This window comes from Mus pahari, chromosome 10, assembly GCF_900095145.1.
Source record: "Mus pahari chromosome 10, PAHARI_EIJ_v1.1, whole genome shotgun sequence".
NCBI classification, from domain to species: domain Eukaryota; kingdom Metazoa; phylum Chordata; class Mammalia; order Rodentia; family Muridae; genus Mus; species Mus pahari.
The window spans coordinates 18,362,221-18,390,101 of record NC_034599.1 but is presented as its reverse complement, the minus strand read 5'-3'; positions in this window follow the sequence as shown (position 1 = coordinate 18,390,101).

The window sequence follows — 27,881 nt, the reverse complement described above, 5'->3', positions numbered from 1 at the left end:
AGTGCAGGAGAAAATGGGGAGTGAGGCAGAAACACAGAATGTTTGAGGCAGGTCTTGACTACACATTCTTCCTCAAAACACCTCAAGAGGAGATGAAGGATGGCCAGAAGGAAGGAAGGGAAACAGGATGGAGAGAAAGAGAAGGACTGAAAGGCTTACTTACACAGGCTGACTTGTCCACAATGGAAAATTATTTCTCAGAGCTGTAGCGTATAGAAAGTTTAAAATCATGGTGGTATGATGATATAGTGAAGGTCTGCTTCCTGGCTCATATGTGGCTATCCTACCACTGCCCCATCACATGGCAGAAGAGTGAGAGAGTTCTTCAAAGTCTCTTTTCTAGGGACACTACCATAGATCATGAAGCTCTATGCTCTTGGTCTATTTCTTCTCCAAGTCTTCACCTCTTCAAACAATTGTGCTGAAGGGCTGTGGGCAACAAGAACTTGATGTCCAGAAAGTGTGAGCCACAGGGAGACGCACTGCCTCTGTCTGACTTCAGTATGCTACTGGCCACATGGGCAACAGAGGGAACAACATTCAGGGAGAAAAAAAGACAGAAAGAAATTGGAGAGTTTGTGAGTGCTGGACCAAACAGACCTTGAAGTCCTTTATAGGAATCTTTGATTATAAGGAACCATTGCAGCCCAGAATCTGGTACCACTTTAAAAGATCACATTAACAGTAGTAAGGACCATAAACTAGGTGGACTTGCTACACCATTTTAAAAAGGATTCTCCTTACACATTTATGCATGCAGTTTTGGGCAGTCGCATAGCATTCAGCTACTTCTAGTAAGGTGTAAGAGCACTCCAGCTTGCTGTATTCTTATATCGAAACCACAAGTGGCAGGCCATGGGTAGAGCATGCCTGCCTGGCTGGGAATAGAGTTTAGCCTGGACTTTACTCTGTTCTGGGAAAATGCTTTGCCCTCTGAGCCTCAAAGCCATAGTAAGTCTCAAAGAATGAAGATACCCAACAAACACTTGCTGGACCTTACTCTCCCTGGAAAACTGCTCAATATACAAGGCTGTGGTTAATTAACAGAGTAGCTCCTTTACTTGTCAAGGAATCTGAAGGATAGATGATGTGTGCCATTTGCAGAGCTATTGTTTGAATCTGGACATCCTGATTGGTAGTGCAATGCTGCTCAATTCAGAGATGATACCCAGGCAAGGAATAGTATCGTTGCTTGTCCTGGTAGCCACAAAGAAAGTTAAGAAACTGCAATGGAAAACGAAATGCAGAGACAAGATGAGAGGCAGAGATTATTTCACAAACAGTTGGGCATTCTTCATCTCCCTGCTGCCAGTCTCCAGCTTATCTGTCTCCTCTGGCAACATGCCTCAAGGCCAGAGTGAGGCTGTGAACAGCCACTTGCCTCTTCCAGGCACAGGAAGCCCTTGGTTTTGTCATGAGTCACTAGAGCACATTTTGTTTTGTTTTGTTTTGTTTTGTTTTGTTTTGTTTTGTTTTGTTTTTCGAGACAGGGTTTCTCTGTATAGCCCTGGCTGTCCTGGAACTCACTNTGTAGACCAGGCTNGCCTNGAACTCAGAAATCCNCNTGNCTCTGCCTCCCAAGTGCTGGGATTAAAGGTGTGTACCACCACCGCCTGGCTTAGAGCACAATTCTTATTCAGAAAAAAATGGAGGGTCTGTTGTGTGCTGGGTCTGCCCAGATCAAGAAGAAAGAGGTTGAGCCCTGGAGAAGTTTAAACTAGGGGATACAGTACTTGAGTACCAGAAGACAAGTCTTCCCAGGAGGCACACAATCTCCCCTGAGAGGACAGACAGTGACTATTAAATCTGTTTCACAGTGGCAGTAGAGAGTTGGAAGCCCCCAAGGTTATAAGGAGGGCACCCTTGAGTTGGGTTTTAAAAGATGAGTGGAAGCTCACCAGAAGAAAAGGCAATGGAAACCAAAGGTCACCAGCACGATGCCAGGGATCCACAGGCTATTTGGAAAAATTAAAGAATGTGAGCCAAGGTTGGACAAGAGGGAAAGCTGGGAGGGTAAGTGGAGGCTGCAATGTAGGGGGAGAGACGGGCTAGGCTTGGGTTGGAAGGCTCTGGGGAGCATGCGAGAAGTCTGCAAGCGCTCGACTCAATATCAGACTTCACCAAAAGGTAGCTATCAGCATGCCTCTTTGAACTACAAGCCTCCTACAGTCTTGCGTTTTCTCAAACAGCGGGCTCCACAAGAAACACAGACAATCCACTTCATTGGACACTGAGTCTCACCCTTGGAGAGAGCATTGGAGTCACAGATGAGACACAACATGAATAAGTTGTGTGATCAGGAGACATTTAATCTGGGCCAAATCCATTTGGTCACGAGGGTGATTTATCAGAAAGCAAACACACTGCCAAGATACGGGAGGGGGCGGCTCCTGGAGTTGATTTACGTGCCCAGCAGAACGCTAACATCACTGCAGATCTCCCTGGAGCCAACCCAGCTCCTGGGCGGCTTACAGCTTTCTCTGCACCAGACTAGACTCTCTGGTAAAGGAACCTCATCTTTCAGACCACCCTACCGCATGCGTGGCACCAACCAACCAGAAAGAGTTTGGGTCGGTGGAAGTTGTTGTAAGTTCCCTGAGTTGTACTGATGTGACTTACATTCTGAATAGTGACCTCATCTAGAGGCCACCCGGGTGTTCTTGGAGACACTGGGCGCCACTGGGACTGAAGAAATTAATCACCTGCAGTTTCTAGGCCCAGGAAACTTCACGGCTCCCATGGTTCAAGGAACATCCTGCCTAAATATTATTCTGCACCAGGCGTTTACAGCCTTCTCTGTTGTCTCTGGATTCTGGCTCTGAGCCCCCACCACACTCTGGGGGAGGAAATCCCAGAGTGTCCCCACCATCTCATCCAGCTTCTCGGGTGACATCAGGCCCAGCCAAGGAACGTCCCAATCTCCCTAGCTATGGAGTGCCTCGCCGCCTGCGAGTCACATTAGACCCCCAGGGCAGGACCTGACATTGTTTTGTAACATAAACGCTTTCCACCCAGGGTGAGTGAGTTAGGTGGGGGTTGACTGTGGAGTCGGAATAGTCCCTATCGTCTGTTATTGTAGCCTCCCCGCTCTTCCTCCTGATGATTGTGCTCAACATAATCTATGGCACTAGGTGATAAACCCGCAGCACTCAACTTATAAGCAAACAATTCCTGTCTTTTTTAGAGACCTATCTCCTCCAGCAGTCAAAGGAAAACTGTATTTAGTGTCTCCCTGGCGTCTAATCCCTTTCTCCTCCTCCTCCTTCTCCTCCTCCTCTTTTGACACAGAGACAGATTGTATGTTGGGTAAAGGACCAGAGTTCAGCTTCTTCCTAGATCATAACAAACGGCTTTATGTGGAGGGACAGGCTGAGCACCCAGGGCTGGTTGAAGAAAGAAAAGTACTGGCAAGGATGGCCAGAGGCAGGGTCTTCCTGCTGCCCGATGATGTGTCTGGAAGCCCAAGGCAGAAGTGAGAAAAGTCCAGATGGTGTTGAGAAATGGAGTAGCTGGGAGGAGAAAGACCAATGGCAGGCCTGTATAAGAACCCTCGGCACTTTTCCCAGGACCAGAACTGCAGCAGGGCCATAGGAAGGCAGTGTTGTATTTACACAGCATCTTCAAAACATTTCACAACAGCCTCCTAATGATCCCCTAAGGCAGGCTGAGATCAGAACTGCTCTCAGGTTTTTATGTGAGGAAACGTGAGGAAACTAGGTCTGGAGAGCCAGTTTCCTCAGGCTCTGACATTAGCATTTATTCATTTGAGGCGAACTCACTTGCACTCCACACAGTAAACCCACACAGCCTTCCCCAACATTGTAAGGACTCAAGGGGAAATACAAACAAGTGGCCCAAGCTTTCCTCTACAGTTATTTATTCTATTATTCCTGTATAGATGTGGCTAATTGCTACTGAGAAATCAATCTTAGCACTTTAGAAGGAAAACCAAACAATTAATTAGGAGTTCAAAGGTGAAACTTACATTTACTGACAAATGGGCTCACCTCCCTTCCCAAACCTATGTCTGTTTGTGGCAAGAGCCACATCAGGGAGTTCACCCTGCATGGCAGCTGCTTTCCATGGTACAGGACAGAGGCATTACTGAAGAAAGCCTACAACAGGGATGTGTGTGTGTGTGTGTACACGTGTGTGCATATGTGTGTGTCCATGTGCATGTGCCTGTACGTGTGTGTGTGTGCATATGTGTGTCCATGTGCGTGTGCCTGTACGTGTGTGTGCATATGTGTGTGTCCATGTGCGTGTGCCTGTACGTGTGTGTGCATATGTGTGTGTCCATGTGTGTGTGCCTGTACGTGTGTGTGTGCCTGTATGTGTGTGTGTGTGTGTGTGTGTACGCGTGTATATGCCTGTATGTGTGTGTGTGTGTGTGTGTGTGTGTGTGTGTGTGTGTGTGTGTGTGTGTGTTTAGGTGTGGCTGTGCACAGAGGACAACTTATAAGAGTCAGTTCTCTCCTTCCATGTGAATCCTGAGGACTGAACTCAGACCACCTGGCATCTCAGCTGGTGCCTGAAGGGAATAAACAAGCTCACTGGCCTCAAGGGAAATTTAAGTACAAATTCAGAAGAGCAGTGCTTCCCATTTCACATGCATTCCGGGTGACTGAAGGTTTCCTCTGAAAGACGGATGGCTTGTCACACACTTCTCAGGAAAAAAGTGCACTGGCCACTGGAGATGAGGTCAATTGCCTGTTGGCCTGAAATGAATTTTTAAAGATGAGACCCATCCTTTATCCCAAGTTTCAGATCCACTTGACCCAGCGAAAACGCTACGACAACACTGTGCCCGTCTCTGCAGTTTAGTCCTCCCCCACGCTCAGCAATGAGGGAGTATCTCCTAGAATGAAAATTGTTCTGGAAAGCGGTTTATCAGGTAAACCCAGCAAGAAGCAGACAAAAGAAAGCAAAGCCTTGCTGCAGATGTCCTCAGTGCTTTGTGTGTGTCAGACAGAAGGCAGAGCCAGGCAAGGCTTTGGAATGTGGGGGCCATGCCATCTCACCCCAAACAGAAGAAACCACTGGAGTGAGACCCAAGCCTCAGTCCGCATGACCGACAGGAGCTGGCATCAGAGGGCAAGGCCCTGCTCTGTCCTTGAGGAGCTAGCTTATCCATGGTCACGTGGGAATAGATGACCAAGACCATAAATTGCACATACAGTGGCAAAAGCCTACAGGCTCCAGAATTTACCGCACATTTGATGTTATAGTTCAGGAGATGGTTCACAGTGAAGGCAACCCTTGAAGGAAAAGTTTGAAGGATTCTTCTAGGTAGAGAGCTGCTAAGTGTTGAAGAAAAACTTTGAACAAAATTATGACGATTATGATGGGTATATCAGGGGTCACCCAAGCAATATGTTACACCATACTCCTGGAATATGTAAATGTAGCCTTATTTGGGGAAAGGGTCTTTTCAGGGGTGATTGGGTTAAGTACCTTAAGATGAGATCATACTGGACAATCCAGGTGAGTGCCAGATCCAATGACAAATGTCACACAGAGGACAGAAAAGGCCAGGGTACATCGGAGAAGCCAGCAGAGCTGAAAAGATCTTTGAAAAGGGAGCGGCTCCACGGATACCTTGATGTTGGCATCGAGAACTCTGAGGGGTAAATTTCTGTTGTTTCAAGATTGCAAACGTGTAAGAACTTGTTCCTGTGGCCACAGCCCCTGGTAGAGCTGTAGGAGTGTCATTTTCTAGTAGATCCGTTTGTCCCCAGGTCCATTCCTAACCCTTACCCTGTTTCCAAAACACCTTCTGTCTGTGCTCTTAAGTGGTATAACTAAATCTCTCTACCTAAGTTAGATTGGAGCCCGCATTCATGAAATCATCTTGACTAATTACTAGCCTTAAGAACATGTGTCCAAATGTTGTCACATTCTAAGACATATCATATGATTTAAGAAGACACATAGGAATTCACAGCCCAGGCAATACCAGGACTTATGTGGCAGTGGAAGACTGAGAGACCGTGAGAACCAAGACATATCCAATGGGAATGAGAGCAGCGGTTGAGTAAGAAAAGACAGCATCTAACGGACGGGTGAAGAGGAGAGTCCCTGGGTGAAGGTTACAAGGTGCAGGCTGGGTGCCGGAACCCAGGACCAACAAAGGTGCCAGAGTAGAGCATAAGGAAAGAAAAAGGTCTTATGGGAGTTAAATGGAGGGAGAACTAGACTAGCTTCTGAGTGCAGGTGAGAAAACTCAGAAGCATCCAGAGAGCTCAAACAGAGGATCTGGTGGCTGGGAAAGAACATAGCAAAAGAAGAAAGGTTTTCATGCCGGCTGTTGAGTCCCAGCTACTCGGAAGGCTGAGATACGGAATCACACGTGAAGACCTTCCTGGGCTGCACAGCAATCCCCTGGCATAATACAGATGGTGTTGGGGGCAGAGGGCAGAGATCAGTGGTGGCGTGGCTGCCTAGTATGCTCAAGAACCTAGGTTAAGCACCCAACACAAGGAAGAAGAAAGACAGAAAAAAGGAAGGAAGGAAGAAAGAGGGAGGGAAGAAAGAAAAGAAGGAAGAAAGAAAAAAAGGGAAAGGGGGAAGGAGGAAATAAGAAAGAAGGGGTTTTGTTATTAACACAACTCTGTAAGTTCTCCACAGGGAGATGAAACCCCTAAGTCTGCACATTTTGAAAGAAATCAAGTCAATTCTTCCCACAGCCTAACCCTCTACACCACAAGGTAAACATACGGTATCTGGTCTACTTTATGTGATGTCCCTGCAGAGGCAAAAACAACACTCAGGGCATGCAGAGTCACTGCAGGGAAAAGGAAAATCCGAAAGGAAGCAAGAGAAGCTGCCCCAACGCTGGGTGCTATAGAGAACAGCCATTTCTGTGTGCTAGCCACATACATCCCACAGCCCCTCCAGTGCCACAGTCCCAGGGAGCCATATGCACGTGCTTCTGCAGATGAGCCCCCATTTATTAATATGGGGCTCTGCGGGGTGCGACGCAGTAAATTGTAATTCGCGAAATTTATAAACTGAGATGGTACTTGCAAGCGGTCCTGTGAATTGTAACCCTCTGGACCTGACAAATGAGCTCCTCTGAGCAGCGACAGCTTTAGCAGAGTGAAAGACATAAATCAGCTGCTCTGCTGTGGTAAGAAAGCAAGCAGCTTTATTGGTCTATGGTTCTGGAGAAAGGTTGATGAAGTCAGATTTGGAATCCCCCACGGCTGTTTTATAAGCTGCTTTATCCTGGAGACCCACAGACTCTCCCCCCCCCCCACACACACACATTATCATAATCTCCATAGAAAAATGAAGAGTGAGTTACACAGTGTTTAGGATAAGAAACAAAATCATATCTCTTTATGGTCCTGGACAAGGGGAAGGTGACACTCAAGCAGGGCCCTGTGTGCCAAAGCCCATTGAAGAGGAAGTTCACACATGGCTTTCCACAATAACCATAACTTATTGATCACTTGGAGGGGAAAAATAACAGAAAGTATTTGAAGTTGCTGAACCCATTTTATGAGAATATATATAGTTTAAATGAGACGGACCAGAAGTCAGCTTATGAACTCATGACGTCAGGGTTTACTTGGCAAGCTAAGGGTCAGCCCCACAATGCAGTGGGCGGTAGTTAAACAGCAGACATGAGAACAGACTGCCTTTAATTATATTTATGTCCTAAGAGAATCAATTTGCTATCAAGGAACTAATGTGCTACTATACTCTGGCCTGTTGGTTGAAGCAGGGTCCCCCCAAAACTTCCATCTAGGAGCCTCTTGGGTTTCAGAAAGTCGTTAGATTCATTTTAAAACAGAGCCTTCAGACTCAAGATGCCGGATAGTCAAAACCCACACAGAGGTGCCAGGCAAGAAAATCCAAGCTGGTAAGCATCTCTGCGCCGGGCAGTGGGCTCGGGGTCTGTCTTCCCGTGGGTGGCATCACAGTGCTTGTGCTTCGGTGCCAAGAGCACTGCTCAGACCACACCCCCACCTAAGAAATTAATTCTATCAACCTTTAGGTTGATAGAATCTTCCCCATGAAACAGTTCTCTTCATGTCCCGAAGCTTCTCTTTCTGCTTCAATATCCAGACTGCCTCCAGCCCCAGATTTGTCAACCTCCGGGAACTCCTTCCTCCTCCCAGGGCACTCGAAGCTACTCCTGTCCTGACTATTAGGCAGAAGTCCCCTGTCTCAACAGACAGGAACTCTTGCTTGGTCTTCCCCTTTGACTCCGGTGAAGCAGAGCCTGCCGGGGACATGGGACCTTTGCCAGTTTCAGAAGCTGACTGAGCCAAGGTGGAGAAAGGCAGGTCACAGCCTTGCTGTGGCACGCAGACCTGAGCAATTTGTTGCAGCCCCAGGAAACTTCCGAAATGTCTTTCCCAGAAGCTGTGGCTCCAGGAGGAGCCTCAGAGTGTTTGCGTGGCTGCAGGGCACCGGCATCAGAGCCCAGGACTATCCAGGTTCCCTGCAGCAAATACAGCAAAAAAACGTCAGGGGGCCGGGTGCATAAACCACAGCAGTGAAATCTGACTTCAAAACACAAATCCTGGGGATGTCCACTTCCGGAACTCTCTGGTCTGGGTCAATCACCAAGATTCCTGAGGTGGAGGCAGGGCCGGGGCGGAACTTCTCTCCTGTGGAGATGGAGATGGCTCACCCTCCCCCACTTCGCTCTGCCTGCTCAGGCTGATCCTCCTGTGGTCTTCCACACAGTAGGTTTCAAAGGCTTCTCCCATCTCATGTCCTCCAGATCCAACCAAAATCGTCCTCTCTTCCTCTTAGTTTAGACCAACACTTAAATATGAATCCAAGTCTGCCAAGGGGATCCGTTAATGTGTAGATTGTGAATCGATGGCTGTGAGGAATTCTGCTTTTCTAACAGGTTCTGAGGAACGATGATACTGTCGGTCTTGGGATCAGTCATGAGTGACAAAGTCCAATAGATATTCTTCCTAAGGCTGATGTTGAAAAACTGCGGCTGCTTCCCCAGCAGACCTGTCCAGCTCGCCTACATAGGCTCAAGACAGACATCCACCACCAGCCAGCTGACAAAGACGCGTTAGCCCAAGCTCATCCCTGGTACTTCCGGGCTTATCATGTCCACTGTCAACAAGGCATGCATCTTCTTTGCCACTGGAGTCCTAACCCCTGATAAGCCCAATTTTCCCCCAGAAAACCCACTGTCTTCCTGACAGGAAAAGCTGAGTTCCAGAGTATAGCACAGGGAGCACACTGCTGTCTTAGGAAATGTCAACTCCAGGGACGGTGTTTGAGGGACAGAGACAGATATAGGCCACCGTTTCCCTCCAAAGCAACAAGCCCCTTGGAGCTGCCTGGGCTGGGACCACTGCTCTCTGGAAGCCCCCCTGCTCCAAGACAGGACATCCACTAGATGTTAGGATGTGGTGATATTGCACTGAGTACCTATGTGAGAGGATGTGGGTACAGGGGGAGTTGGGTTTTTCCTGCCGCACCTTGATGCTGCCAAATGCCAGCTAATGAAAAGCAATTTCCAAGCTTGATACTGTTCTATTGGTGCACACTCACCAGGGAAATAACTGCAGGGTCCTTAGCCATTTTTTTTGTTGTTGTTGTTGTTAAGGATGAAATAAATATTAAAAGGTTTTCTCTTCACAAAATCCCCTGAGAAGGCCTTTCTGCAACTCTCTCTGATCTTCCTGTTCTACTACAGACATTGAAACGACACCAGGGCTTTCTGGTTATAGAGCCTCTGCAGATCCTGACATCTCACAAGGAATGCTGGTCACTGCGGGTAGAAGAGAAAACTCCATCTTACCTATCCTGTTTGCAGAGGTCATGGTCAGTGGACCTGTGGCATGCTTAGTATGCACTGGGACCTAGTGGTAACGCTGCAAAACATAGTGGGTTTCCTCTTCCTCAACTTTGCTGTCTGTTGTTTTAAAGGGAATTAGGTAATGGGATTTTAGGGTTAGGGTCACTTGGATTTCAAGAGATAACATTGACTATAGGCAGTAGTATGCTCTGATGATAATGATGGTGATGGTGGTGGTGATGATGCTGATGCTGATAATGATGATGAATACATAGTTTCAAATAGTCTCATAAGTCAACCTAAGTAGTCGGAAATACATTTCCTGCCATTATTCTTTGGGACTTTGAACTAATAACTGAATGAAAGAGCTGCTTCAAGAAGCTATCCACAGAGTTAGCAACAGGTTTCAAACTCATTTAAGCCCAGTCTTTGGAGACACACTAGATGTGAAACCAAGTCTCTCTAAAGGAGCAGGTACTAACTCCAGCTCCTCCTCCCAGAAGCTTGGAAGCACAACACCAGAGCACAAGTCAGACTCCAGTTTGTCTCAGAGTCCCCAGGATGCAGAGCAGGGTTAATCTGACCTCTTCTTTGGGAAGAAGCAGACGTGACAGGTCACTGATGCAGACCACAAAGGTCTAATCTGAATATCCAGTAAGGCTTCAAGTTCCTAAAAATAAAAATTAAAAAAAAAAAAAAAGTCAAGTGATCGTGACGATGTGTCTGCTTCCACTGAACAGCTTTATTGTGCTAGATTTACCTTGTAAGAAATCTGGAAAATGGGTGTGTGGGCTGTTGCACCAACCTTGCAGGGGCAGTGTGACAGTCAGATCAGCCTGCTCTTCAGCAACCACCTTATAGGCAATAGCTTCTGCAGGTTTGCAGGTTCAGCCAAGTTAAAAAAAAAAAAAAAAAAAAAAAAAAAAACGGGAGAAAGGAAAGCCGTGGACATTTTAAAGGGATCAGAATCGCCTCCAGTATTACACGTGCCTCTCTAAATCTCTCCCTGTGGCTTCATAGTCCTCAAACAAGCCCTGCCATTACACCTCATTAGCCCTCTCAGAGACACTGGCTGACTTAGATACTCTGTCTTGTCTGCACCCCTAGGGAAGGAGCCACCATTTTTGTCTCGAGGAGAGATGACCTATTGTTTTCTCTGAATGATTGAGAAAGGTCAGGGGGAGAGAACAGAGCCTGTCAGAGAGTCCAGGGCTTCCTGTAGGACTGGAAGGGAAGGAGACATGTGACCCCAAATGTAGGAGTTCTACTTCCCTGGAACCCCCCTGGAGAGGTAGCAGGGCCCCAGCCAGAAATCAGAGCTGGGATAAAGCTTTGCCAAGAACTGGTACAGCCCCTCCGTGTTTCCCTGTGTGACCCAATGACCAGAGGATCCTCCCAGAGGACATTTTGAATGAATGTCCCAGATTCTGGAAGGTAGCATTCCAGGGAGGTGCGAGGCTGAGTTTCAGCCCAGCAGATTGGCTATAACAACAAATTAAAATCGAAGTATCAAAAGGAACGTGAGTTCCTTATGCCCTGCCATGTGGTGTCTGCATGCTATCTTTCCAGAACATTCTTTAAAATAGTTCTGCTTTTCTTGGAGACTCCAGATATTAGAAGGAATGGCTCTAAGGATCAGCACAAGCTTTCTGACATCGTTCCCTCCCCTCACTCCCCTGTGAGAGTCTACACAGGAAAATACCAACCCAGCAAATATTTCCTCTATAATCTCAAACTCAAGCCCCACGCCACCCTCAACACGTTCCAACAAACCTTGGGCAAAAGAGCTTTTATCTCTCTGCTGTCCTCAAAGGGACATCCTAGACACATGCCAAGAGACAGATACCAAACTCTCCAATGATCAAACATGGCAGGCAAGAAGCAATGCTGAGCTGTTCTAACCAACAAAGGCTCGAGGAGGTGTTGTCTTTAGTTTACACTGAAAAAAAAATTGAGGGCCAGACGTTGTTAACCAGCTTGCTAAACACATCACACAACTGAGCTGCAGGGTTGAGATTAGAATCCAACTCTGGGGCTGAGGTCGGTGGTCAGCATGCATGAAGACCAGGTTCAGTCCCACTGGGCTACGGATTCTCAGTTATCTGGTGTCATTCAGCAGGGTGCCCCTGTTTCTCAGGCACAGATATAAAGACTCTGAAGCATGATCATTGTTGTGTTTGCTTAACCCCGGGAGAAGCTGTGAGTTCTATGAGAGTCCCCTGAGCTATGGCAGAACTGTGATGATTGGCTCACTTAATGTGATGATTGGGGTGGGGCCCTGGCAACAGGCTATGATGTAACAGATGCTGTGCTATACTTTGATGTTGTTTGGGATTTGCCAGGGCTTCACTTCCACACTCCAAAAAGTGCCATGGCTCTGTCCCACGCTCCCTCTGCAGAAGCAAATAGCAGGGTAGTGACTGTCACCAGTCTGAAGGTCACCACAGGCATGGAAAATACCAACTCCTTCCTGGAGGTTAGGGAATGGCAAGCTTACCACCTCACACCAGAGTAGGGAGAGACCTACTGTTTGTCACTGGGTAAAGGGTTCCTGCAGATTTCTGAGGTCAGCCACAGGTTTCTTCTACCTTTGGGTTTTAGCTGAGCTTCGAGCAGGTGATTAGAAAGGGGGTTAGTGAGCCAGCCACGCTCGCCTTGGATGGCCGTGATCCTTGTCCGAGTTGTCCTCAGCAGCAGCCAGGTTAGGAACCAGCTTCAGCCATCAGTGTGGCAGTCAGGGTCACACGGGGCAGCCAGGGAAGGAAAGTGTGGGGATGCTCAGGCTGTCCAGGGTCAGATGAGTCATTCAGGGACTGGCCAGCTGGACCACAGCTCTCTTTCTCGGGTCTGCTCTAAGCAGGGTAAAGATTTGGGACCAATGCCGGCACCCAACTGTGGAAATCGTAGAGGCTCCCCAGAGGCCCAGGATTTCTGAAGGGTCGCTCTGCTCTGTAGAGAGAAAGCTTGCCTAAAACCTTCAACATGCTAGAGCGTTATTAAGTTGTCTTGGATTGACATCTGGGTTAGCAGACCTCAATCTATGAAACAGTGGATCCCTGTGAGTGTGACATTAAAGCTACTGTTCAGATCCTTCCTACATAACACCTCTTCTAGAGATGACAGACTCTAACTGAATCCAGACAAATACATATGTCTTAGCTTGGCCCAGTTGCTGTAACAAAATACCATAGGCTACATAGTTTAAGACTAACAGAGGCTCATTCCCATCATTCTGCAAGATAGGATGTCCAAGGTTAAGGTACAAGCAGATTCTGTGGCTGGTGAGGGTCTGAATTCTGGTTCCTGGAAGGAGCCTTTGTGATGTATTCTCACTTGTTGGATGGCTCGCACCTGGGGCCTCTTTTGCAGGGGCATTACTCCTCTTCCTCAGGGTCTTGACCTCATGACCTAATAATCACTGCCCCAAACCTCACCTGTCACTTTGGGAGTTAGGATTCTGAGAGAAATTTTGAGAGCCACGGCCATTTAGTGCATCACATCGCAGACCTCTGTGCATTGTCTTTATCTGGTCACACCCTAGTTCCCTGATTAATGAGATGGGCCGTGTTCAAGAAGAGAGCTGTTTTGGAAGCAGGTTGAAATATTATACCTCAGCACAGTGCTCAGCACATCATGAGAGTACGGCAGATGCAGATGCAGGCAGTTTTCCTGGATCCGTTGTCATGGCTTCCAGATGCTTTCACTCTAAGGAGGAAGAAAGAGATGCTGCTCTTCACCAGCTACAGCAAAACAGGAACGAGACTCTGCCATAGAGACGCCAGGTTGCTTCCCAACCTGTGCTGAGGAGGGAATGTTCCAGTCCTCAAGCGGTGATGCACTGTGTGCACTGACCTACAGAGGGGTACAGTTGATGGGGTGCCAGTCACTGCAGACTGCAAAGACAAAGCTTCGAGCTACAAGGCTTGGACTCTCCAGACAGCTGTCTGCAGAGAAGGCAACTGGGGCTGAGAAAAGCCATCCATTTCCCTTCCATTTCAATCTGAAGAGGAAGCTTCCTTGGCCCAGAAAGGGTCACTCTTTGTTACAATAATATCTGACAGGAAAGTGACTTGAAGGTTCACTTGATCTTAACTACTGGGAAATAATACCAGAAGAGGGCCAGAGACATGGAGACAGTTTGGCTCCCCGTGCTGAGCAGATGACGTCAGCCATGCAGATAAATTCCAAAGAATCTATTGCCCCTCAAACAATGTTTTACTAGCTTGTAAAATGTTCCAAAGCTCTGTCCACCCTGAGAACTCCTGGGGGCTATCCAGGGCATTCTGGAAAGTTACAGTAAGAAAGTATCTGTCCGGTTCTCCTTCACCCAGAGCCTAATTTCTTTTTAGACTCAGTCTAATTTCTTTCTGCTGCATGAGTCACTGTTGAATGGGAACACTTGTTTCGGCCTTAATATTGAATGTCAGGCAAAAGAGCATGGAAAAACGCCGAGTCTAGATTGCAATCAGAAAGCATGCCCGAGTTCTGTGATGGTCGCAGCATTCAAGTGTTTCCCTCTGACTTCCTGTGCTCTCGCCGGGTCACCGGACAAGCTCTGCCGATGGGTGTCATTGCTTTCAACCTCCAAGCTGGCAAAGCAACATAAATAAAAACGGGAGACGGGTTGCTGGAGAGTAGTTAGCAGAGAAAGCAGGATTCAAGAGAGTAAACAAAAGCAGAGACAGGAGGTAACAAAGCGGGTCGAGAGGAAGCTCCTTGAGTCTGTGAAGGCCTAATGCTATTTCGTGAGGGTTGGTCCCAAGAGGCAGAGACACAGTCTATCAAACCTCATCAGACCTTTGCTACCAGACATGATCCCTTTATAGGAACTGCAAGCTAGGTTTATAAAGAGTGCTGGAAGATGTATAATGTCTGACTTGTTGCTGACAGAGCCGAGTTCTCTCATTATTGCTGTTTTCCAGGCGAGGAACCAGACTCTTGGAGAAGGTACCTTGCCCAATGTCATCCAGCTAATAAGTAGTAAAAACAGACCACCCAGCAGCCTAGCTCATCTGAGTCCAAGTGAATGCTCTTTGCCCTACATTTCCGAACTTCATAAATAGATGAGTTAACCAGAGCTTGTGTCATTGGACATCAAAGGAGACATTTGTCAAAAGAGACTAAACATGCACTTGGGCAACTGAGCTTTAGAGGACTACAACTTCCCCCGCCCGTGCACACAAAATGTGAATGGCAGATCACTCTAGAGATGATCCTGGAAGAAACCTGGCCATGGGGGCTGGGGGTGGGACACTACAAACCTGGCCCTGGAGGGCAATCCTCTTGAAACTGATGACTGTCCAAATAGTCCACTGCCATCTGAGATCCCCGAACCTCAGGGAGGCCCGGGCCTTCTTGGGCTTCTGGGTGTTAGAACCTGGTCCTAAGGGTGCAACCTGGCTCCAGTCCCCAGGGTACCATTCACACAGACTCAGAGTCCCTCTCTTTGCTACACTCAACCTTCCCAGAATTGTCTCAAGAGGTAAAGAGGAGACACATAATGCTCCCAGGTGTGGACTGCAGTGTAGGTGTGACCTCCTTGGGAGTCCAGGCCAAGGCAAAGTGGCTCATTTTGGCCAATAAGGACACAAGCCCAGATCACAGGGAAAAAAGGTGGAAAACCAGTAGGCAAAGAAAATGTACTGTCATCCAAGAACAATAAAGTTTATGTATTCCCAGACGTGGGTCCTCCCACTTAATCAAAGCCAAGGCCCATACCAGTGAAAGGACTTTTCCCCAGCAAAATGGAAAAGCAGCTTCTTTGAGTGCCGAATTTAGATTGTTACCCATTGGGGATATGCTCTGCTTCTCTGGGGTTGCTAACAGAACACGCACAGGGTCAGCATCCCTGCCGGCTCTGGCCAGCTTCAGCTTCAGCAGTCTGACATTCCCTGAGCCATCTTGTCCATGGGGCTGGGCTCTGCCCCAGGCTTGCTCACAACTTGACCATGCTTGCTTTGGGTGACTATTTGTGTGTCAGCTCTGTTTTGACATCACTGGGGAGCACCCACTCAATACCCATTGCTCCAAAGACCAGGGTTCGAAGAAACCAGAGAGTGATCAAGGCTCAGCCTCCTCCCTACCCAAAGCTAAGGGTATCTTGGGAATACTTTATTGATGGGGCAACATTTAGCAAAGAAACCGAATGATGAGAATAAGGGAATGAAATGGTTGCACAGAAAGAGGAATGGATTCCCACAGTCACACTGGGCCACAGAGAGACCACTGGGCAGGGGTGGTCCCCTGCAGCAGGTGGCCTTCCTCCACCTCCGGCCCACCTGCAGTGGCCTTCCCAGTGCTTTCCGGAACGCTCTTTGCAAGCATGACGATATTCTCAGGAAGTTGAGGGGGAAGTGAATGTGGTTCCCACCAGAGCAAGTTAAAGTTCATTTTGTTTCTTGATCTCCCTTCTCAACTAAGAGGAAAGACGAGGGTGGGGGGGTGGGGTGCTCTGAACACTTGGCATCTATCATGTCACTTTAACCTGCCACCTCCTACTTCATCCTGCTCTGTCCCCATCAGTACTGATAAATTCAGGAAGGGCTGGCCAGGCTTGGGCTGGTAACAATCTTGTTGATACTTTTCTTAATCCCCAGCTGTTTTCACTAATAGAAGTAATCAGTGCCACACACACACACCCCTTTATTTTCAGAGGAAGCAGGGCTGCCTCCATCTAGGTCTCCTGGCTGTCTAGCATCCCTGCCCTGGGGAAAAGAAGCTCCCCAACTGTCCCAGACTGGCTCAGCAGCTCAGGCACTTTCGAGAACTGTACTCAGACAGTCTACCATGAGTGCACAGTGTCCAGCAAGTAGACCCTGAAGGCGTTGCCTCGGGAGCAAGTCATCAGTCTTAAGCTCTGCGGCTTGCTCAGCCAAGCAGGAAAATTAAGACCACAAATCCTGCTAAACAAAGGAAATAAGCTTTTCAGCAGCTAGACACCTCCTAGAGGGGCTTGAGCTGCAACAGCACAGTGTGCTAAACAAGAACCCTGGGAGCCTACTGAATGACTGCAGTGGGCGTGTGTGCTCCCTTCAAAAACAAACACGTATAAATAACTAAGTGACCTTGTGTATTCCAAGCCAAGCGAAGCTATGGGACTCAGCAGGTAGGAGCTGTCGCCCTCTACTGGATGGAATGTCACAAGAAGGCCATGATTTCATACTTGGCAACTGCCTGGATGGTTTGTTTTTGTTTTGTTTTGTTTTGTTTTTGCTGGTTGTTTTGTTTTTGTTTGTTTGTTTGTTTGTTTTTTACCTCCCAAGGGTGGAGGTGATCTCCTTGGTGGTCCTAATGAGTTTCCCATGCAGGAGGGCAAGCATAAAGAGAAGGGAGGAGAGGACAAGACCGTGTGGAGAACCCTTCGGACAGTCATCATGCCTTGCAAAGTGCATTCATGCTGACAGAATCGCCTGACCCTCCGATGTCCCCGACAGAGGTGCTGTTGCCATGGACACTTTAGCAGAGCATAAACCAGAGTCAGAAAGGGGTAGGGACTCGATTTGACTCCGGCTTTCTACTCCAACCCTAGAATGGCTTCCTTCCACTCCCTCCTTAGCTGCTAGACTTTATTTATTTACTTAAACATCTACTTTGTGGGCTCTCTAAAAAACTAGGGACTAGCAGAGAGCTAGGCAAAGCAAAATCTCTTTTGGGGCTCTCTCAGGGCCGTAGAAAAGGAGTAAATAAATGTAATAATATTGTGATGTCAAAAAGGAGTAATACTAAGGGATTTTTTTTTTAAGTAATGGGGCACGTTGCACAGCAATGTGGGGGTGGCCCCTGCAGCCCGTAGCAGATTGACTCTGATAACAGAGGCAGCAAATGTTCCGCTATGGGAGAGCGCTCCAGTCTACAGCATCGGTATGACCGTGAGACCTTTCAACTCACTGACCACTTATACAGTTTGAGCTGCTTTGCTATATGAAAACATGGAAACCACTCAAACGTCCTTTAGTAGGAGAGTGATAGATTCTGTGCTCCACCTGCACGACTGAGTGCTACTTAGCTACAGAAAGGAAGAAATGATTGATTTGGGAAACAACTTGGGTGTCTATATGAAGGGCATTATACTGAATAAAACAAGCCAACCTTAAGAGTATGCACTAGCATGCTGTAGATCAGTGGTTCTCAACCTTCCTGGTGCCGAAGTCATTTAATACAGCTCCTCACATTGTTGTGAGTCCCAACCATAGAATTACCTTTGTCACTAATTATAACTGTAATTTGCGACTGTTGTGAATTGTAATGTAAATATCTGTGTTTGTCAGCGGTCTTAGGATACCCCGGTGGAAGTTGAGAACCACTGTCCGTAGATGAACGGAACACTGTAGAGATGGAAGGCAGGTAACCTGAGGCCTGGTGGAAGCTGTGTCTGTGGTGAGTGGCTCCTGGGCCGCTGGAGCGGTTCCAGAGCTAGATCTGCGGTTATGTGAATCTACAACACAAAAAGCACAGAACATAACAGAAAGAGCGTGCCTGAGGCTGAAGGATAGGAACGGCATCCACAAGGTGCCTGACGATCTTGAGCCAATCAAAGTTCTCATTTCATCACTGCAAGGGGAAGCTGGGTGCTAGGCTCCCGGGCTTTCTCTGCACTGCTCTTGTTACAGTTGACTGTGATCTAGAATTATTTTGAAATAAAAAGAAGGCAAAGGTGATAGAGAAGGTGCCCTGCGTGCTACCGAGCTGCCCCACCAGTTATCAGAACCTGCCGTTAGCTCCTGTTTTCATTTGGGTTTGTTTGTGCAAAACTGAGTCTCATTCTGTTAGACCGGAACTCACTCTGTAAGTTCAGTTATCCTCAAATACCCAGTGATTCCCCCTGCCTTAGCCTCCTTCATGCTGTGAGGTGAACTGCCACGCCTGACTTCCTGCCCTTGGTCTTAGGGAGAGTACTGAGTTCCCGGGCTTTGGAAACTCATACGGTAAGAAACAATCAGACACTGAGAAGGCACCATACAATTAAGAAGCCGTTGTTCAATGGCTGTATGAAATAAAGAAGAAACTAGAATCCCAACATTCAGACCAAAGGGAAAGCCCCACATAGAAACCTGCTCTCTTAAGACCTAGAGCCCCAATCAGGGAGAAAGAGTTTGAGCCAAGGAGCACACCTGACAGGTCCCGCAGGTCCCTCAGCCTTGATTGCCTTTGTACCCCGGGACCTCACTCACAGCAGTGGGGCTCTGGTGTTGGCAGTAGCGGGTTCAATGGAACTGTAGTAGGCTGAGTGACAACTGCTCTCAGTGTTGAGAACCTGGGGTGAACACAGCCTGAGGTAGCCCGCGCGTCACCTTGGAGAGCCTCCGGTGGGACTGACAGCGCAGCTGTCGTGTGGGTAGGAGCTCAGTCACTGCTAAGTCGGAATGCTTCTTCCATGTGCAGAGACCAGAGTGGTCCGTCTCCAGGCCTTTCCGGCCCTGACATCCTATGCTGCCGTGAGTCATCTGGCTGATCCAGTCACGGACTCAGCAGCCGCCGGTGCTCTCTGCTCTGTTTCCCGGCAGCCAACATGAAATCACCTAGTACTGTGCCAAATATTTGACACTCATCGTGGACAGCTTATATTATTGACTATAGTTTTATCTATCTTGTCCCAAAACTAAATTTCCAGTTTCCCCTGAGACGTAGTTGACTGTTACTTATAACCCCTTAATGTTCTTTCGCACAGGGCATGCAACGGCAAGTCTTAATTGAACAGAATTCAACAGCAAAAAGCTAACAATTTTACTTTAAAATTGATAGATTTAAGCATCTGAATGTACAAGAAGTAAAAAACTACCACAAAAATTAATATAACAATAGCAAATTGGGCAACATATTTGCAATGTATATGAAAGATAACAATCCAAGCATAGATAAGCAAGGAGAAAAGCCAAACAGATGACTGGCAAACTTGAGGTAATACAGACGTCAGTCCTCAACTTTCAGACACATAACCAAGAGGCATAATCTATCAGATCAGCAAACACCAGCAGGAATCAGATTATTCAGTGCCAGTGATGATATGAAAAAAGGGTCATTTATATTCTCTGGTCATTCCCAGCAATGATGACAGTGAAGATGCAGTAAAAGTGCCTCTGTTGATGTGGTGTCAGGCATCTCTGTCGAGATCTTAGATTCCATCCACTGGACAGCCAGTGGTGGGGCTGGATCACACGGTATGGCTGGATCACATGGTAGTTCTATTCAGCCTGTTGGTGTGCCTGGATCACACGGTGTGCCTGGATCACATGGTGTGGCTGGATCATAAGTGTGGCCGGATCACATGCTGGTTCTATTCTTAGTTTTTTGAGGGAACCTCTGTACCAATTTCCACTGCAGCTGCACTAGTTCACACGTCCACCAGGGGTGTTCAAGGGCTCCTCCCCAAACCAGCCTCCTCACCAGCATGTGCTTTTTATCTTCTAGACTTTACCCTTTGCCTAGGGTGAAATGGATTCTCTGTGTAGCATTTCCCAGGTAGCTAAGAATGTTGAACAGTTCATGTATTTATCAGCTATTTGTATTTCTTCATTTGTAAAGTCTATTTATGTCCACTGCCCATTTGGTGGATTATTTGTGTATATGATTCCATTTTTTTTTGTTTTGTTTTGGGGTGTTGTTTGTTTGTTTTAGTTCTTCAGATATATTCTAGAAAAAAAAATCTCCTGTTGGGTCAATATTTAGATAACTATGTGTAGCGTGTAGTTTTGTCTACACGACTTTGAGTTCCCAGTGATCCGCTCGCATGCACGCACCCAGGGGCTATTGCTGATCCCCAGATAAAAGACACATTTAGCTCATTTTTAACCTGCCTTATGGTTCAGTGGCTGGGCTTTTCTAAGCCTTCCACAGCCAGCCAAGGTGCCTCTCCTTTACGCCTTGCTCCACACCCTACATCTGCCTTCAGCTTAGTTGTGTCTCTGATCTTCTGCCTGCAGAGGTGGCCAATGGCCACTCCATCCGGTCTCTCACATGCCTGGCCACTCTCTCTCCCTCCAAGCATGGAGAAGTCCCTTTATCCTCCTGCATCTCCCAGCCTGCCTGCAGGAACCGGAAAGTCCCACCTCTTTTATCCAGTCATTGGCTGCTGGCATCTTTATTCATTGATCAAGAACCAATTGGGGAACAGGACCTTCAGTGTTCACATGCAGATTCCTGGTCCAAGCATCAGAGCCACCTCCTACAGCTATGATTGTCTATCAACTGTGTCGTAGGCTAAGCCAGAGCTCAAAGTAAATACTGTAGTATTTCCTGTTGCTGTGATAAAACACCAGGACCAAAATCAACTTACAGAAGAAAGGGCCTGCTTTAGATTATGGTTCCTAAAAGAGAGAGTCCCTAGTAGGGGAGTCATGGCAACAAGTGGCCAGGAAGCAGAGAGACTGCAGATCTATTCATAGGAAGAAAACAGAGAGCATGGAGTAGAAGTGGGATGAGGTTAGAAACGCCCCAAGCCCATCCCCAGTGATGTATTTCCTCCTAAAGGCTCCATATACTCCAGATACTGCTCCACCAGCTGCAGACCAAGTGTTCAAATGCAGGAGCATGTGAGGACACTTCTCATTCAAACCATCACGCATGCCCACTGACAGACCCCCAGGAAAGGAAGGGGTAGTGCTGGCTACATCGTAGATTCATGATGGAGCCTTACCCAGTCATAACAAAGACTGAGATCATGTCATCTAAAGGAAAATGGATAGAAACAGAGATGATCATATTAAATGAAATGAATTGGCTCAGAAAAACTAATATGGCATATTTCCAGTTGTGGATAGAAATTCAGACAAAAAGGAAAGAAAAGCAAAAAATAAAAAGAAACACTGGGATGTGGAAAGAGATTGCCCAAATAGGTCATTGGTGAAGTCTTTTTTTTTTTTTTTTTTTTACAGTTATTTATTTGTTGGAGCAGGTAGCCTGCATGTGCCATGGCGCCTGAGTGCAGGTCAGTTTGTAGGAGTGGATTCTCTCCTTCCACCACGTGGGCTGAGAACTCAAACTCAGGCCTTAAGGTTTGGCACCAAGCCTATTTCCCTGCTGAGCCACATCAGCAGCCACTTGAGGTATTTGTTTAAAATAATAACAATAACAAGGAAACTAATACAAGAATACTCTTTCTAGGGCCTAGAGAGGTGGCTAGCAGTGAAGAGCACTTGTTGCTCTTGCGGAGGACTCAAGTTTGGTTCCTAGCACCCATGTGATAGCTAACAACTGTCACACTAACAACTGTCTGTAACTTCATTTCCAGGAAACTCCTCTTCTGACCTCCAAGGGCACTGTTCACATGTATACACAGACAAACATTCAGTCAAACACCCAAAATAAACTAACTTAAAAATAATCTTCATAGAGTTATTGTAAGCTGTAAATTTAGTTGTTTATTCATAGAAAAAAAATATAAGCATCAGTTTTTATCAATGAATTATTGTACTACAGATGAAATAAGTACAAATCTCTAAGATAAACTATTGATTCATTCCAAATATTATAACAGAAAAAGACATGCACAGCATAATAGCAGCTATTATACATTTTTTAAACAAAAAATATTTATTTTGTTCAGAGATACATAACAAGCTATTTAAAAGAGTTCCAAGATTTTCAAAATTGTGTTTGAGGGACAGGACAAAATTGAACAAAAAAAATGCAAATGGAACTATGTCTACATCTTCTCTTTTTTTAAAAAAATGGATTAATGGAGCTGGAGAACTGGCTCAGTGTCTAAGAACACTACTGCTGTAACAAAGGACCTGGGGTCTGGTCCCAGCACCCACATGGTGGCTCACAAGCTCCAGCTTCAGGGGACCCAACACCTCCTTTTCTGCCTTCAAGGGCAATGCAAATTTGTTCTGCACAGACAGACATGCATAGAAGATACATAAAATAAAATAAATAATTCATAAAAGCTTTTAAGGGGCTGGAGAGATGGATGGCCAGTGGGTAATAGTACTTGTTGGTACTGCAGAAGACAAGGGCTGGATCCCAGCACCTCTGTGGCAGCCCTCTTCCGACCTCTGCAGGTACTAGACAAACACATGGTATACATAAATACTTGAAGGCAAAACACTCACACCTGTGAAATAAATCTAAAAGAGAAAAGAAAACTTAAATGGAGAAAGATACATTGAAGCATCTTTGGAGAAGATCTTAAAGGATTTACATGAAGGGAAACCATAATCAGAACATATTATGTGAAAAAAAAAATCCATTTTCAATTTAAAAAAATGTATGAAAAGTTTTGTGGGTAAAAACTTTTAAATGTAAAATTAAACAATTTAAATGTAAATGTCAATCTATAGCGCATGGTTTAATACACAAAAGTATAGATCACATGTATAATGTAGCCTGTAGTTATAGTCTAAGAAGTGGCCTCTGGGCTTGAGAGAACTCAAGAGTAAAAACTCAAAGCGAACTGTGCCCAGGTGTCAGCCATGAAGCTCTAGGACAGCAACCATCTCCCAGAATCCTCAGTGTAACACCAGGCATACTTTATTGTGCCCATTTCCCTAATTTATCAGATTCTCCAATTTGGCCAAACTCAAGTCTCTCTTGGTGGGAGATCCACTTTGCTGGTTTAATGTCCAATCACATGATCTTTATGCTGCTCCTCACAGAGTAGCAAAGTGAAGAAATGCAAGAAGTTGCAACGTGTAAGGGTAGGCCTGAGCCTACCCTGAATCTGTACCCAGTAATGCCCCTCAGGGCATTTGCGTTGAGTTTTCCTGGTAGCAATTCTGAAAAATGGAAGTGGGCAGAAGCTGATGACAGCTGGCCCACAATTAGAGAGTGATCCCTTCTTCTGTGCTCGGACCAGCAGAGCACGCATAAGTAGGTAAGAACTATTTATCACACAAAACAAACCTTCAGACTTGGGGATTTTGTGGGAAACATGTGATTGGTAAAGATCTTAGTTTTCCATTATGTTAAAACTGCCAAGACCTGCCGGGCGTGGTGGTACACGCCTTTAATCCCAGCACTTGGGAGGCAGAGGCAGGTGGATTTCTGAGTTCGAGGCCAGCCTGGTCTACAAAGTGAGTTCCAGGACAGCCAGGGCTATACAGAGAAACCCCGTCTCAAAAACAAAAACAAACAAAAACAAAACAAACAAAACAAACAAACAAAAAAATGCCAAGACTTGATGTGTGAGTGTTGGGGGAGGTACTATTGTTCATGCAAATAATAGGAGATAAAACTCATGTCTGGCAAGAGAAGCAAGTGAAGAACTACAGCCTGGTGTCTCCCATAGGCAGTGATCACCAGCCAGGCTGATGGTGATGACCAACCATCATGAGGACATCTGTGCCCTCCTAGGAAAGAGGTAAACTGTGTAAACAAGCTGGAGGTCACGTGAATGTGACTTAAAGTGACACCCAGGGCATCACAAAACTGCATGTGTTTTAGGTGGGCTGGCACTGGCTTGGTTTGGGGCAGTGTAGCTGCTGGTCAGTAAATAAGGGGATCAGTCCTGGGCAAAATCCTAGACTCTGCATAGAGATTCCTGTAAGACCCTGACCCTCAGTCGGTGGTCCTTACTTAGAGATGCTCCTGAGTGAGACACTGAGATGCAGATCGATGCAAAAGCAAGAGGTTTATTTTCTGGCATGTCAGGGTCAACGCTCAATTAGTCTCTCTAGGCGAGTGACAAGAAGGCGACCCTGAATGGCTATTACAAGCAGTTTTTATACTTTTTAGGGGCACAGGTTACAGTTCAAAGTTATTGGCTAAGCATATTGACCTTTAAATCTATTGGCTAGCAAGCATGACAAGCATTTGAACTCTACCTGGGGGTTTCCAGAGGGTCAGGTGACTATTAGTGCCTTCTGAGAATTGTTTACTCAAGAATGTTCCTGTGGGTGGAGAATGGAACTTAGCCTAGCCTTGACCCCCATCAGGTGGGATGGGGAAGCTGTAAGGAGGGTGTGGGACTGGAAATAGCCTTTAGGATCCCTCATTGCCACTGTTAAAAAAAAATGTTTCCAAAGTTGGACACCCACAAAGTTATACAATTGTTTATTTGTTTTTGCCAAATCTGTGATTCATGCCAGGAAACCTGGAAATGGAAAAATGTTACTAGATACAGCAAATGAATAAATATGCTCACATATCTACATTCATGTGTAGATAGAATCAGACACAGGTAATGAAGGAACACAGAAACTGAATCAGTTCAGGGTCACGAGGCAGAAGCTTCTCCTGGACCCTCTGATGGGCTCTCAATACACTTGTGGGCATCCTAAGGAAGCAAGAAACGGGAAAATTGGCCCAGAAGAGAAGGGAGCAGTCTGATCAGAGGAAGGAGATGGAAAGATGCAGCCACCAACCATAGAACTCCAAAAGCCAAGAGATGAATGAGCAAGCTAGAGCAGTCAAACGTCCTAATGCTGGGACCCTTTAATACAGTTCCTCATGTTGTAGTGACCCCCAACCATAAAATGATTTTCACTGCTACTTCATGGCTGGAACTTTGGTACTGTTATGAGTCATAACATAAATGTCTGATATGCAACCCCTGTAGTGTCCCACAGGTTGAGAATCTCCAGAGAGAGGGGGTCCCTGCTGCTGCCTTAAACTCCCAGTGAAACTAATTTGGAATTTCTAGCTCCATTATCTTGAGGGAATAAACCTTTTGTTATTTTAAGCTACCAAATTTGGGGTAATTTGTTACAGCAGCTGTAGAAAGCTAGCATAATAACAAACTCATTTTTAGTAAATAATCACCATAAAGTCTTGTCTATAAGAGTTGGAGTTGGTTAATCTCCTACATGTCAATCAACAGCAGCTTTTAACAGTTATGACAATAGTTATTGTGCAACTGTTATAAGTGAAATGAGGCTGAGGAGACAGCTCAGTGGGTAAAGTGCTTGACAGGCTACCAGGGACCAGACTCAGCATGGAGAGGGGTGTCTGGGAGAGACAAAAAGAACGACTTGAAGTCAAATCGTGGGTCCAAGCCGGCAGCCTAGGTTCCGCTGAGGTGGCTTTCCACCCTGCTCTCTCTGCAAGTATAAATTCTGAATGTTATCTGGATAACTCATGGGTGTTCTGACCAAAGTCAGAAAAGCTGCTATTTAAAAAGGCATCGCATCTTTTGACCAAGTCAGAAATCCTGTTAAGAGAAAACTCTTGAAGAGCCGTTTTGCTCTCTGGAGATCTCCAGACAGCTCAGCTCTTGCTAGAGAAAAATCTAAAAAGGAACGGCTATGGGTTTCTGCTAGCTCATCACATGCACACCAAAAGCCCAGTTTTTTATTTACATATCAATTCAGTTATTAATTCCAGGTTCTCTTTTGATTATCTTATGAATCAGCATCCCATGATCCCAGCCCTTTGATTCTTAATAGACAGCAAACATGCATCTCTTTCTCTCACATTGCAGAAGAAATCTTCCTGCCTTTGTTAAGCACAAAAGCTAAACTAGTTGGGTGGAACCCTGCTCTGAAATTACTATTTCTACCACACCTAGGCCTACCCTTGCTGTGTCCCAGGCTGACCTTGAACTCCAGAATCTGCCTGCCTTTGTATCTGCCTGCCTTTGTATCTTTCTGACAAGCTGGCTCATTAATGCAGCTGCCTTTGTTCCTTTAGATTCATGAACCCCCTCATAATTTATATTCCATCCTCATACTTTACATAGTTGAGAATATGAGTGTATACATACATACATACATATGTATATATGTGTATGTGTATGTATATATGCGTATATATGTATATGTGTGTATATATATATACACATATACTGAACTTAAGTATTTAGAGTTCTTTCCCATACCCTTAAGGGCTGTCCTGAAGGTCCTAGCATTTACCATTTTTCTGAGACATTAGCCACACCTTCACCTCGTGCTGTTTCTAATTCTCATGGAGTCATTAAAGTTGACTGGGAGGACATTCCTCGGAGGAATGTGAAAATGTGTACATAATTATACAAACAAGCCTATGCCCACGGAAGCCATCGACAATCTTGGAAGCTCACACCAGGACCCTGTCCCAGGGGCAGATCCGTATCACTATGTCACTCTGTCCCCACCAGGGCCATGCTGGGCTTGGCAATGTGCAAGCCTGAAAACCTAAATTTAAATCTCCAGACCCCAGAAAAACTGGTCATGATAGCACACAACTGTAATCTCTGTCCTCTTACAGGGAGCTGGGAGCAGAGACAAGATCCCGGGAGCTCGCAGGCAGGGTAGCCTGGTGTATGTCGCCACCTACCAGAGATATGAAGGACAAATACCAAAGCACAAAGCTGGCCTCTGACCTCCATGTGTTCCAGGTGTTTGCACACATACACATGAACATGCACCCAAACACACATAAAGATTCTTTTGAAAGAAGGAAGATTATTGACATGCCCTGTGTTCATAATCTGCTTACAATTTAGTAATAAGTCCAAGTCATGGCATTTTCAGATTGAATTTTTCACTGGTTATTTTTATTGTAGTCTTCTATGTTAAGTGCGCCAGGCACATGCAGTCCACAAGAGGCCATCATATCCCCTGAACTGGAGCAACAGGCAGTTGTGAGTCACCTATGTGGATGCTGGGAACTGAACTCAGGTACGCAGCAAGACACGCTAGTGTTCTAAGCATCTCTCCACCCCACAGACTGATGTTATTTTTTGTGACAGGTTCTTGTGTAGCCAAGGCTGGAGTTAAACTTGCTAAACTGAAGATGACCTTGACCTTCCGGTCTTGAATGAAGGGATTACAACCAGGCCACGCTCCAGTTTACTGATTTGAATGCCATTCCTCTTGCAGTCTGTCTGGTAAGTGGCATGAGGTAATTTGGATTCCTGTTTCCCCAAGGTGTGTCAGGTTCCTGATGCCCTATGACGCACCCCTAGTCTCCTTTCCACCATTCGTCAGTTCTTGGGATGATTTTTGGACTTTTCATTCTGTTCCCTGGACTGTTCATGCATACAGTGGTGCCATACTATTGCATAACTAAATACAGTGAAATCTCTCTTTATCTGGAATGTTTCTGCTCTTGCTTCACCATCTACTTCCATTATTTTGTTACCATTCTGTGTCTCTTGGGAAGTCTCACATCTTTGCGGTCATACCTTTCTAAATAAGAATGTGTACTGTCTCCCCCTCCCCCTCCCCCTCCCCCTCCCCTCCTCCTC